This window comes from Panthera onca, chromosome B1 (genome assembly GCF_046562875.1).
Source record: "Panthera onca isolate mPanOnc1 chromosome B1, mPanOnc1 haplotype 2, whole genome shotgun sequence".
NCBI classification, from domain to species: Eukaryota; Metazoa; Chordata; class Mammalia; order Carnivora; family Felidae; genus Panthera; species Panthera onca.
The window spans coordinates 162,523,237-162,536,629 of record NC_138342.1 but is presented as its reverse complement, the minus strand read 5'-3'; the positions used below and the strand labels follow the sequence as shown (position 1 = coordinate 162,536,629).

Here is a 13,393-nt window from a genome sequence, read left to right as displayed (position 1 = left end):
ATGTGAAACTGTCTCTGTTGATTCACAGAAATACTTGGATGAGATTTTGCAAGGGACCAAGTTCCTATAATGTGAGAGAGCACAAGTCAGTCAAGTTGAATTTAATATCGTTAATGTGACTCATTAGCATGCATAGGTGATAGATGGCAGGGGAACACTGAATAATAATTTGAATTCTATCCACTCCACCAAATGTATCTGTCACTCTACTCCATGTTTCTCTCTTCTCCACCTTGTATTGTTCTCTTTCTTTTGTGCAATCTTTTACAGATAAATAGAAATTCATTAGGGCTAGTAGTCTTACACGTTGCTTTCTTTATATTGGTCAAAATGCCTAGCTTCAGGAGTATTTACTCCAACTTTTCCAGTTTATGGTCACAGCTCATAGAAGTTAAGTCACTTCCCTAAGTTACATCATATAGCTCAAGTGAGATGGAACACCTGAAGGGTATTCAGGCTGTCCTAATTATAAATCTTTTTTAAAAAAATTATTCTACATTCTCTACCTGTTAATTCACTCATCTTGCCCAAATGCAGCTGGAAGTGCTATTAAGCAGCAAAATGGCTAAAGGCAGCTAGTCTAATGGAAAAGGAAAGGTTATTAACAATGATTAGGTATCTACTCTGTATAAGGAACTGTTCTAAGTAATTTCCCATTTAATTTTCTTGGTCTTTATAACAACTCGTATAGATGGTACTATCATTTTATGAATCTAGGTCTGTCTGATTAAAACTCCTTGCTGAAGAAACCACAAAGCATGCCATTGATCTTTGAATAATCAAGAGGCACCATGAACATACAACTTTCTTGTGTCTGAGTTTTCAAAGATGTGTAGATATCATCACAGTTCAAGTAGCAAAGATCTGTCAAGCATCTCTCTAAAGTGCATACTTCCCAAAGTAAACCCAGTGGCTATTAAGATTTGACCAGAGATTTTGCCAAGAGATTGGGATGAACCCAGAAGAGATAGTGTGAAGAATTCTTAAATTCCTATCACATGTGTATAGTTTCTATGTTAGCAAGGAAGCAGCTTTGATCTAAGGAACAGATAACCCAGGAAGTAATTTAGAATTCTTCAGCATATCTATAGCATCCTCAGGGCAGAACATAAGGGCATGTCTGTTATTTTGATTCACGTGAAAAGAGCAACATGGGCTCCAGGCAGTGCTAAATTCTTTAGCTTCCAATTTCAACAGGGCAGGAAGTAGCTAAAGATTAACAAAGTAAACAAACTTGTTTGCTGTATAAACCTATGGGTAAGTTTGAGGCTAACTGCAGGAATTCTGAACTCTTGGGTTTGTGCTGTGTGGTTTCCATAACAACTAATGACAGAAAATGAGGCAAACCGGCATGACTCATATGAAATGTTTCTGTCCGGTTCTCAGAGGCCAAATTTGGTCATTGGGAGACCTTTAAGAATACAATCATCTCTTTCTTACTAATCACACTCAAAGGGCAAAGTGTGCCTCAGCCGGAGAAGCTCTCTCCACCAGCCACCAAGGCAGCAGGCCCATTCATCTGTGGGGAACAATGGTGGGGGGGGTCCCTACAAGTCACACTTGGCTAACCCCTAAAAGATGGTACACATCTGCATGTCGAAGAACGTCAGAGTGTGCACGGAGACTGACTTGGGCCAGGGCCACTGGGAAATGGACAGCAATTTTTAGCGTGAGGGTCAGTATTACTGCATGAGCCAACTTCACTTCTATTGGATCAGGGTGGAAGTGGATGTAAGGAAGAGAATGAGGGGGCTGTTCTAGGTCTTAAAAGAAAGTCTGAGGTTTACAGTGTGCAAATCACCTCCCCACCACCTCTAGCCTACCACTGCTGTAAGTCATTACCAGGGCTCCCTCTCTGTCTTCACTCTCTGCTGACCTGTTTTGCTATATCCCACGGATTTTGCACACAGCCTCTCTCTTTGATGGATTCTTTTCCTGTTCTGTACCTCTAGCCACCTTTTCCATCATTTTTATTCTTTTCCACATCACTGATTAGGGTCTCCCTTAATGCTCATTGCCACTATGATTCCCTTACCTTCTCCATTTGCCCCTTAGCCTATCCACTTTGCACATGGCAACCACGGTGCACTTTTAAAAATATGTGCCCAATTTGCATCCTTCTCTGTGAAATACTTCACTGACTTTGCGTCGCTTGAAGAGTGAAGTCCAAACTGCACGAGCTCCACCCCAGACACCAGGCTTGTCTTCTCTGCCAAGCTGCCAAACCAGCTCTTGTATCAGAACCTTTGCATGCCCAGACCTTTCACACACTCAGGCCCTCTGTCTCTTCCTCCCATCCTTCACCTGCTTGAGATATCTTTTAGATCTCACTTAGAAGTCTTCTCTTAGTAAGGCCCAACATAAATGAGGTCCTCCTTGATACTGTCTTTCATAGCAATCTATACTTCAGACCTATCACCATATTCTGAAATGATATATTTATTTATATCTGTGACTTCTACTTACTCATGCAAACCCAACTTCTTATCCACGCCTAGCACAGTATCTGGCTACCCATATAGGAGTATGTAGAAACGATATACTATATACAGAGCACTTACATTGAATTTGACTCCTCTCACTTAAACAACAGTGGGGGGAGGTGTAGGAACTTTGAGTATTAGTGGAGTATTAACTCTCCTAGGTACTGCTTGTCCTCAGGTAAAAGAACAAAAACACAGCACGCAAAAGATCTCCCTTACCTCACGATGTTTGGACCCTGATGAATCACGGGGAAGGCTATTCAGAGAAGGTTTGTGATGCAAGATCTCCATTATTTTATGCACAGAGGAAACCACCACACTTGTTCTGGCGAACCCTGGTTTTGAATCATTTCCTGTTCGCTCTGGAAACGCCTTGAGTGCGGACCAGACTTACTTGTGACAGATGTCAGTCCTTAGCAGGTTGATTTGCCTCTGTGACATCAGTTCTGCACTGCCGATTAACCTCCATAATCCAAGTGCATTTCTCAGGGAAGCCCTGGGGTTTGAAATTGGTGAGTCAGTTTGAGACTGGCTAACACTGGAGGTCAAAGAGGAGTTCCCTGAAAAACATTTGGCATGGTGATAATCTGCCTTTATTTTTTCTAGAGCAGTGGTAAAATTACAGAACAAGTTCATTCAGAAGGAATTTTAAACATAATACAAGATGAAAATTGAAGTCTTTGGAAACTGAAATGTTGATAGTTTCTGTTCCAATGTCTTCAGATGGAAATAAGGATAAAGGGATTGAGAGCAAGAGGACTAGAAATGATTAAACAAGTCCTTGGGTAGCTCATTCATTCGAGAATGAGCCTCTAAAATAGGTGAAATTCTCTCCATTATAAAATGAGAAAAATTAAACCAAAAGGTTAAGTGACTTGCCTGGTGTCACAGAGCAAGGGAGCGATGGAGCCTGGGTAGAAACGCAGTGTGGCTCCTTCAGGCCAGATCCATCTCAGGGGGATCCAGACTTGCATTTAACCCAAAGAAACAGTTCACTTCCATATCCAGTATAATCGAAATGTTGAGAAACAATGTGGAAATGTTTTCCTTTCTAAAATATTAAGTTAGAATAATTGGAATGAAGTGTGCCATTCTCTTTATTGGATAACAGGCTTTAGCATAAATCATGAAAGTGACATTTTTGTAACTCAAAAGCAGTCAAACATTGGCAATTTCAAATTGCATTCATCTTGAGTTTTCTGTGTCTCCTGACATTGCTGTAGTTTATTTCTATTTTTAGCACTTAACACATTGCCAATTACATAGTAGAAACCCAGTAAATGTTTATTGAGGGAATGAACAAAGCGAAGTTATGCTAGCTGAGATACAGACATCCTTGCATGTTACACTTTTTACACAGAGATAAAATAGATAGTAGAGGGGCACCTGAGTGGCTCAGTCAGTTAAGTCTCTGGCTCTTGATGTCTGCTCAGGTCATGGTCTCACGGCTCATGAGACGGAGCCCAGCACTAGGCTCTGCACTGACAGCAGATCCTGCTTGGAATTCTCTCTCTTCACCTCTCTCGGCACCTCCCCTGCTCATGCATAAGCCCTGCAGGCACACACACACTCTCTGTCTCTCACTCTCCCTTTCTCTCTCAAAATATATAAATAAATAAACTAAAAGTAAATAAATAAATAAATAAATAAATAAATAAATAAATAAATAAAACAGATGGAAGCTTTCTAAAAGTATCTGGTACATGTGGGGTCCAGGGTCAGGAAGACAAGTCAGACTTTCACCTCCCACGTTCACGTGAGACCTTGGACAAGTTATTTATCTGCTCTGGTGCTGAGTTCCTCAGCTGTAAAGTGGGGCTGACAGTAGATACCTGCCAGCATTATTTCCCCGATTGAATGAAATTCCATTTCTACCAAGCCAATCTTACACTGGGTTCTCAGCAGTGCAGTGTTATTCCTACTCTGAAATCACCATTTAAAATTAATTGTTACTACATAATTCTTCAGGGAAAAATGTGGATTCCTAAAAAGTTTTTTGCTTGTGACTCTGTCTTCAGCTAAGCCACAGTGATTAAAATGCTTATAAGGCAATGGAACGTGTCAAATTATTTTTTAAATGACCGTTCAAGTAAAAATATAGAAGGAAGCAATATTTCCCAAGTATGAATTGCACAAATACCTTAATATACTAGTACAGCCTGGTAATATCAACAAGTTCCAGAAAATAAAAATTTAGTTGCTTTTTCTCTGTGGGAGAGGTATCTTTGTAATAAGAAATTCTATTTTAATGCTGTGAAAGGGTAAACTTCCTGTGTTCTGAGTTCATTATCATTGCTCCGCCCTGTGAAGATGATAATGGTCAGCAAAACAGAGCTATTTTGGTACCAAGTAAGGCTGCAAAATCTTCCTCATCAGCAAAATTGAAAGGAGAGGCAAGGAAAAAGCTTTTATGTTTGCAATTAAATGGGTCTCCTTTGATATTTAATAGTAAAAAAAAAAAACAAAAAACAAAGCCTTTTGTTGATTTAAAACAATCTGTAATTTAAGGAAAAAGACAATTCACATGGAAAAATATCTTAAATTTTGCTTTATTGCTACGAAGATACACTTAGTGCAAAAAAGTTAACATATATTCTTCACAGGGGAAGACCTTCAGATTATTTTTGGCCCTTCTTTTCTTGAGTGGAAATACCCGGAATATTGTTCATTTGTTTGTTTTTACTTTATCACAAAAAAGAAAAAATGAAGATCATAACATAGGTTTCATTTTTGGGGGGTTAATATTGTGTTTTTTATTTTAAGGAATTGAAATTCAGTACCTATTCTCTTTATTTACCATTTAACAAAAATTTTTATTTACTACATGCAAGACACAGCCCTCAGCTCTGAGGATCCAGTGACCTACAAGAGAAAGTGTCTTGTCTTCATCAAGCTTATATTCTAGGGGACCTTCTCCCATCCTGATAACTATGATCCATGTTTTATTGTAATTCTTGGTGACACATTAGTAAAATGACCTGGCTTCTCTATGTATTCTGACCTGCTCTACCTACACGGAGTAGGGCATACACACAAACATACACACACATTTATTCCATATGCAAGCATATTTTGAGTTCAATTCAAATTCAACCGAGCGAGTATTTATTAAGGCCCAATTCTGTAACAGACACCAGCCTGGAGTTTGGATGAGTTAGATCAAGTCTGAGTGAGTTAGACCATGTCTTTCCCTCAAGGAGCTCACAACTGGGGAAAACGCTGATGCACAACCCTGAAGTTTAGAAGCTACTTCCGCTCGCTGGGCAAACATTTGACTCAGACCATAAGGGACGGAGAGGATTTGAGTGTGTGGAGGAAAGGGTGTTTCAGGGCCACCACTGTGGTCCTGCTGCATTGGCATCTCCTGGGAGCTTTTCAGTAATGCAGAATCCCCGGCCTCCACTGACCTCCTAAGTCTTCTGAGTCTTAACAAGATTCCCGGGTGATTTGTAGGCACATGAAAGTTTGGGAAGCTCTGGGTTAGAACACAGAGGATGAGGCATGTGGGGTCTGAAGGTAGTGCCTGGGGCCAGCGAGGCCACAGCACACAGCAGGTATGAGTGACTGCCAGGTGCACAGAGTGTGAGAAAAGATTATAGTGGAGTCAGCGTAGAAATCTCCAGTCAGACTAGGGCATGAGCAAATTCCAGTTATCAATGCTTCCCTGGGCACAAGCACACTCTTCCTCTTCTAGGTTATTATTGCTATCTTGTGTATTTTTCGTTGGTAGTGTTTACTGCCCTAAGTTATCATTACTTGTTTATGTATCCGTCCTCCTCCTGCCCTTCCCCCAACTGCATGGCAGATATTTTCAAGCAGAACCTATTCATCTTGTGTCCCTTGAGCCATGTTTTCAGAAATGATTGAACTGACCTAGTAAGTTCTAGCTATGCCATCATTAAGAGGAGGCCATAGCTTATTCCCAAATTATGTACAGTTCAAAATTGTAGTTAGACAAAGCTGTCAAACATATATTTATTTGTTTGTTTGCTTACCTACTTAGTTATTCAATACTGATTTTACAGAATTCCCGGCATTTCCTGCCTTCCCTTCCTGGTACTTGCGATTTTTCTTTTCTCCTGTCTCTCAGCCTCTCTGTCCCTTTGCCCATCTTACTGCTCTGGCCAAAGTGTTTGGTTGTTGATTAGGTCATCAGCAACATTCTCTGCATATGGATCACCTTCTCAACAGAAAGTAAGATTTCTACTTCCACTGACACCTTAAAAATATTACTAGCAATGAATGGCAGAGGATGATGGGGAGAATGGCTAGCCGGTGTAGGAGGAGTTAAGGCTCACTGAGTGCTTCCTAAGAAATGAGTTCTGATCCAGAACAAGAAGTGGAATTCACAGAGGGAGAACCAGGGCGAGGGTGTTCCATAAAGACAGAGTGAGTGAAAATGTCAGAGAGGAATGCTTTATAACACATTGTTGGTGATAATTCATCTGGACTGTAATGAGTGTCAAATAAATAAACAGTTTTTTATTGAGTCCATGTGAAGGAGATGAGGTAGAGACATTAAGAGAGATGGAGTCATAAAATGGTTTGCATGCCAGGCTGATGGAGTTGGACTTGATTCTGTAGGCAGTGGGTAGACTTTGAAAGTTTTGAGCAGGCAAGTGATGTGTATGGAGTGGCAAATTAGAAAGCTAAATCTAGCTATCATGTAAAGGGCACACTGAGAGGTAAAAGCTGAAGGTAAAAGGTAATGACCCCCATCAACAACAACAGTGCTCTAGTGGACTGTGATAGAGGTCCAGGCAGGGTGACCGGGGCATTAGGAGGTCCAGGCAGGGTGACCGGGGCATTGGGAGAAAATGACTTATTAGAGAAATAACACTGAGGATTAAGCCAGTGTGCCTCCAAGTTCTGTTGGTGTCTCCTCTCAAAATATCTCTAAAATCCAACTACTTCTTTCCATCTTCACTCCCATGCACACCAATCTGGGCAACTGCAGTAGCATCCTAAAAAGCTGTGTACTCTCATGCTACTGCTACCCACCAGCCCTTTCTACAAAATACTGCCAGACTGACCTTTTAAAGACACAAACCAGAATATTGCCTTTCTCCAGCTTGAAATTCTTCAGTGGCTCCATTTACATGATAACAGAATGCAAAGTCTGTAACCTGGCCCCAGAGGATTTAGCCCTGTTTCTGTCTCCATTTCCAGCACAAGCCATTCTTTCCCCTACTCTCTGGGCTCCAGCAACACCAACTTGTTTTCATTTTCTTGGACTAGTTATGCTTTTCCAAACACAAAATCTTGTCATAAACTAGTCCCATTCTTTGAAATTCTCTCTTCTTTATCATTTGTCAGAATAACTTCTACTTATCCTATACACTGAGATTTATATTGCAAGCAAGCCCTTTGGTCATAGTTTACACCAGTAGTACTTTGAAAGCCCCTAAAAATAATTAGGAAATTGAATAATGCCAACATTTCAAGAAAGGGGAATACTCTTAAGTTCTGTTATAAAAATCCATCCCACATTTAAAAAAAATTGTGTTTATTTATTTTTGACGGAGAGAGACAGAGCATGAGTGGTGGACAGGCAGAAAGAGGCACGGAATCTGAGGTGGCTCCAGGGTCTGAGCTGTCAGCACAGAGCCCGAGGCGGGCCTCAAACTCACAGACTCTGAGATCTTGACCTGAGCCAAAATTGGGAGGCTTTACTGACTGAGCCAACCAGGCACCCCCATCCCACATTTTAAAACTTTTTTTAATGTTTATTTATTTTTAAGACAGAGCATAAGCAGGGGAGAGCAGAGAGAAGGGGGGACAGATGATCCAAAGAGTCTGAAATCTGACAGCACAGACCCTGATGAGGGGTTCAAACTCTCAAACTGCAAGATCATGACCTGAGCTGAAGTTAAGAGTCAGTTGTGGGGCACCTGGGTGGCTCAGTCAGTTAAGCATCTGACTTTGGCTCAGGTCATTGTCTTGCAGTTGCATGAGTTTGAGCCCTGTGTCGGGCTCTGGGCTGACATCTCAAAGTCTGGAGCCTGCTTTGGATTCTGTGTCTCCCTGTCTCTCTCTGTCCCTCCCCTCCCCCACTTGTTCTCTCTCTCTCTCTCTCTCTCTCAAAAATTAAAAAAAAAACATTAAAATTATTTACGAGTCAGATGCTTAACTGAGCCACGCAGGCACCACAACTATTTTTGAAATTATAGTAAAATATACATTTTACTATAAAATAGTAAAAAATGTACTATTGTAGCCATTTTAAGAATATAATTCAGGAGCATGGAGTATAGTCACATTGTTGGGCAACCATCATCACTATCCACCTTCAAAACTTCTTCTTCTTTCCAAACTGAAACTGTACCTATTAAAAAACAAAACAAAACAAAACAAAAAACCTCTCTACTCCTTGCTCATCCAAGGCTCAATCTCTGAATTTGAGCGCTCTAGATATCTCAATAAGTGGCATCAAACAGTACTTGTCTTTTTGTGACTGGCTTATTTCACAAAATAATGGCTTATTTCACTGAATAATGTCTTCAGTATTCACTAGTGTTGTAGCATGCATCCAAATTCCCTTCCTTTTTAAAGTTGAATGATATTTCACTATATGTGTATACCACATTTTGTTTATCCATTTATCCATCAATGAGCATTTGGGTTGTTTCTATGTTTTGGCTATTGTGTTTTGGATAACACTATTTTGAGCATGGGCATACAAATACATGTCAGAATCCTTGCTTTTAATTATTTAGGGCATATGCCCGGAAGTGGAATTGCTGGATCATATGGTAACTCTGCACTTAATTTTCTAAAGAAACGCCATACTGTTTTCCACAGTGGCTGCACCATCTGCCATCCCCACCAGAAATGCACAAGGATTCCAATTTCTCTACATCTTCATCCACAACTTATTATTTTCTGTTTGTTTGTTTGTTTGTTTGTTAATGGTAGCAATCCTAATCGGAGTGTAGTCGATACTTCATTTTATAAACAGTTATAGATTCAGGTATTAGAAGGCCTATAATCTCATTTAGTCTCAGTCTTTAGTCTCAGTCTCTTACATTATTAAGAGGGCTGAAACCAGCAAGTTAAGTGACCATGACCCAGGTCAGAATAGGGAGAAAACCAACTCTCCTGATTTCCAATGTTTCATAGAGCCTCTGGAAATTGGGGAATCAAAAGTGTTTAGCATCAGAGTAAAGGGTACATCAGGGCTGAAATCAAATCAAATATGGGATTGAGAGGTAAAATTCTTATCTGGTACTTCCCTGAATTCTTATGAGGCTAGAACAACATTGGAAAAGTTGGTGACCCTCCCAGACCCTCAGTTTCCTCATCTATAAAATGGGGATAATAAAACTTGCCTTGCAAAAATATTGAAAAGATTAAAAGTATTCAGCATCCCGCTTGGCCCTGACACTGTGAAGGGACTGAACAAAAATCTCATTTTTCCCTCAACTGCCAATATCCAATGTAATAGCAGGCACTTGTTAGGTGCTAAACCAAGGCTTGCTAACTTGACTTGCTTTAACAAGAAGCAGGGTCTAAAACTGCCTTAGGCTTAGTTTTATTCTGGTAATTTCTTTCCAATTTCAGGTGGGTTCCAACAAAAGGTCAGAGGAACAACAGAAGCAGATGGCCTTCCTGAAGCGCCTGCCAGAGGAATTCGTTGTGTGTCTTGGGGGTGACGTCTCCACCCATCACACAGCTCAGAGGCTCAAGGGCAGATCCCCAACATTGTCCATGTCCCTTCCTGAGCACTCCCTGGTGCAGACTACAAGTCTGACAAGGAAAATGTGCTGTGATCATCACAAGGGGAGAAAGCAGCTGCTCTAAGGTGGAGTCTATTGTCAAGGCTCTCCTGGTAACAAAAAGAGGAAAAGGCCTATCAAAGCATTTCCTGCCCACAGGAGCCATGTGCTTCCATTAATTCTTCTCCCCAGTCAGTCTGTCTCCCTCAGGCTAATGTCTCTCCATGTCGACCATCCCAGAGAACAGAACAGGCATTTTTAGCACTTAATTTTACACCCGTTCCAAACTGTGGTTTTTAACGAGAAATACTAGCTTGGATGTTCCGTGATGTGTACATACACATTTTCGTAGGGAATGAAAGAGTGTGGTTGGGGCAGTTAGGATTTTTCAGAATTCTGCCCATACCTGTCAACTGCTTTGGCAACAAGGAGGTGAAGTTGCTGCCTTCCTGCACTATTGAGGGATTCGAAAAAAACAATGAATATTCTCTTGAGTGTGACACATTGGTAAAATTTACACTTTATGGAAGAGATTAGCTAGCCATGGGAGTCAGTGGAAAAATATTCCCAAATGAATGACTAAGTTTTGTGAACCAATTCACTAGCCATGAGAGTAATTAAAAAAAAAAATCTAAATAAGTGAGTGCGTTTTGCAGACTGATCTGGATTTAATCTCAGGGAAGCAGGCCTGGTGTGTGACTCTTATGATTAGGTAATGTCTAGTTTCTTATACTGCACCCCTCTTCTGGAAAGGGTAATGTTACAAAGAAGGTGAGTGGTGAGCATGGTGTGTACAAATAAGGGAGACCGAAAGGTAGAATTTGGCAAATGACTATCTAGCCCTTTCATGGTGAGATCTCTTATGTGCTGATATGGTAGATGCAAAAACCAGTGGAGAAAAATCAAGGTGCCCTAGCCAGCATCCTGCCTGTCACCGGACATGGGAGTGAAGTCATAGTACAACATCTAGCCAATGGATGGCCTGGCAACTGACCACAGATGTATGAGAGAACCTACCAGAGAATGGCTGAGGACAGGCCAGAAGAACCCCCGGGGCTGCCCCACAGAAGCAGGAGCTAAATAGAACTCTTGTCAGTCTAAGTCACTAAGTATGGGGATGGTTTGTTCCATAGCCAAAGCTAAATGTTGCGGTGGTCAGTAAGTAGTAAGAAGTCTCTGCTGTGAGGCTAGTTCTCCAAACCTTAACAAAGATGAAATCGTCCTCAGGACACTCTCCCTTTGTTTTCACTAATCACTTGTCCTCCAGCTTGGCAGTTAAATTTCTCTTATGAATGAATAAGTCGGTAGTCCTTGTTTATATTGTGGACTGCAAACTTAAATAGGATGAGTGAGTCTTTCTGAGTCTCTCAATCTCGATGCCCATGGTATTGAGTCTCTGGTCTTTCTTGGCCGAGGGGCAGTTTTCCACAGTGACACACCCAGCATGTCCCTGTCCCGCCCAAGCTAGCTACCAGCTTTGTGACATTTGTCTAGAATTTTCACAAACCCCTTATGACAGCAACATTGAACTGTTACATCCAAAGAGAAAAAAGATTCAGCTTCTTACATTGGTTTTAAAATAATAAGAAAAAGCTGTAAAAGAATTAAAGTTCACCGAAATAGGTGTGAAATCTAATCAGCAAGATACAAGATCCTGGTCTTGACATCTTTCAAGAATAATGAGGATTCCATTTGCTAGGCTGGGTAATCATGGAAGAATCACATGTGCCCTCTTGATCCCATAAGAAAGGTGAAGGTGCCAGTATCTGTGACATCCAAATGTATGCAGAATAAAAAAATAACACTTGTTTGTGCCTACTCAATGTGACTGATCAATTTAAAGTTAAAAACCAGATACTCAGATTGTTAGTTTGCTACATACTATCCCACATTTACTTGGCTGACTTATTTTAGTCAATTAAATGATTGTTCATTGACATGTTAATATTATCTTAATTGTTGGTATGATATATATATAAATATACATTTTAAATATATATAGAAATGTATAGAAATATATATATATATATATATATATATATATATATATATATATATATATTTCCCATCGAAATTAGCTAATAAGCAATGGCATTTGATTCCTAAAAACATGTTGCAGGCTTTATTCTGCAAAGGTTCCCACACTTCTCATGCACAGATTATGGAACTCTAAATCTGTTCTATTCTTTCTGAATTCCTTGCTATATAAGGTAAGATATATAGAATTACATTTGTGCTCAGCACAGTCTGTTTTCAGTCTGTATTTATCACTTGGAGTTTTTCAACCTTTCTGCTCTCATCCCCTCCTACTTCACACTTACCCAAATGAAATGCCAAAGTTGTGGCAGTGACTGGTTATATACTAGGACTCTGAAGCTAGAAAGAGAATGGAGGAAAACAAGAACTTTTTAGTTTTAGACCATAACCAGAGATACAAAAATTATGTCAAGAACAACATGATCAGCAAACTCAGTTCACAGATGTTCGCAGAACTTGCTCACTTCCACTGAACATTCTGAAGCCATTCATGTATAATGAAAAGTAAACAAAGTGCTTAGTGGCAGAAATGCACCATGGCAGAATGCCTTCCTGACATGACTCTTAACATGAACTATGGCTTGTGCCAGGGTTCAGTCACTTAACACTAATGGGCCTCTGTTGGCTACTCTCCTTTGAGATGTTAAGGAGACAAAAAGGATGCAGATGATTGCATGTTCATTTCATATATTAATAAGTTGATACATCACATCAAACATTTTATGTTTATGTGAAGTGTGTGCATTCATTCAACAAACATTTAGTAAGTGTCTAACCCATGTTACACTCTGTGGTAGATGCTTTGTAATGTTCAATAATAAGCAAAGCACCATCCCTGTCCCCAAGGATCTTACCCTATAAGTACTTAATTTCTGACCATTTTTACATACATTCTTTTATTTTGTGCTTGTAGCAATCACAAGAAATAAGTACGGAGGTGTTATGAGTTGAATTGTGTCCCCTCTATATTCATATATTAACATCCAAACACCTAGTACCTCAGAGTGTGGCAGTATTTGGAGATCCGGCCTTCCAAGAGGCAGGTAAGTGAAAATAAGGCCATTAGGTGGGGCCCTAATCCAACGTGACTGCTGTTCTCATAAAAGGAGAAGAATAAGACACAGAGAGGGAAGACCCTGTGAAAACACAGAGAAAAGA

General features: G+C 40.2%; 1 long non-coding RNA gene across 1 annotated transcript; it reads right to left on the bottom strand.

Annotated features, from left to right (window-relative positions):
- Nucleotides 1-9,998: 9,998 nt before the first annotated feature.
- Nucleotides 9,999-11,647, bottom strand: LOC132693208 (uncharacterized). The gene is made up of 2 exons (XR_009616653.2): nt 11,400-11,647; nt 9,999-10,308 (listed from the first exon to the last, which is right to left on the bottom strand). It is a non-coding gene; the product is annotated as an uncharacterized LOC132693208 (long non-coding RNA).
- Nucleotides 11,648-13,393: the final 1,746 nt, after the last annotated feature.